The following is a 390-nucleotide window of genomic DNA, read 5'->3' as shown; positions in this document are numbered from 1 at the left end:
CATGTGAAGATGTCAGGATGTTCTCTTCTCTTTAAGTTTGACACAATTTTGCCATGAAAAGTTCAAGTGGAAAATTTCACAGACTTAGTCAGAGTTGATGAGAAATGGTGAGAAAAAGAGATAAGATGGTGGATGGCAGAGAGAGCCAGGTTACAGAGATATACAGTGCAGACATATATATGTATATATATATATATATATATATGTGCAAACACACATGTATATACATCTATAAATGTGTGTGTGTGTGTGTGTGTGTGTGTGTGTGCGTGCGTGCGTGCGTGCGTGTGTGTACATGATTAAGTGAGGAATGATGTTGCAGTGTGGGGAATAATTCAGAAAAGATAATGGAAACAGCAACACATAGATATACAAACAACACAGATAACA

The sequence above is a fragment of the Octopus bimaculoides genome, chromosome 10 (genome assembly GCF_001194135.2).
Source record: "Octopus bimaculoides isolate UCB-OBI-ISO-001 chromosome 10, ASM119413v2, whole genome shotgun sequence".
Classification (NCBI taxonomy): Eukaryota; Metazoa; Mollusca; class Cephalopoda; order Octopoda; family Octopodidae; genus Octopus; species Octopus bimaculoides.
Note: the sequence above shows the minus strand (reverse complement) of the source record.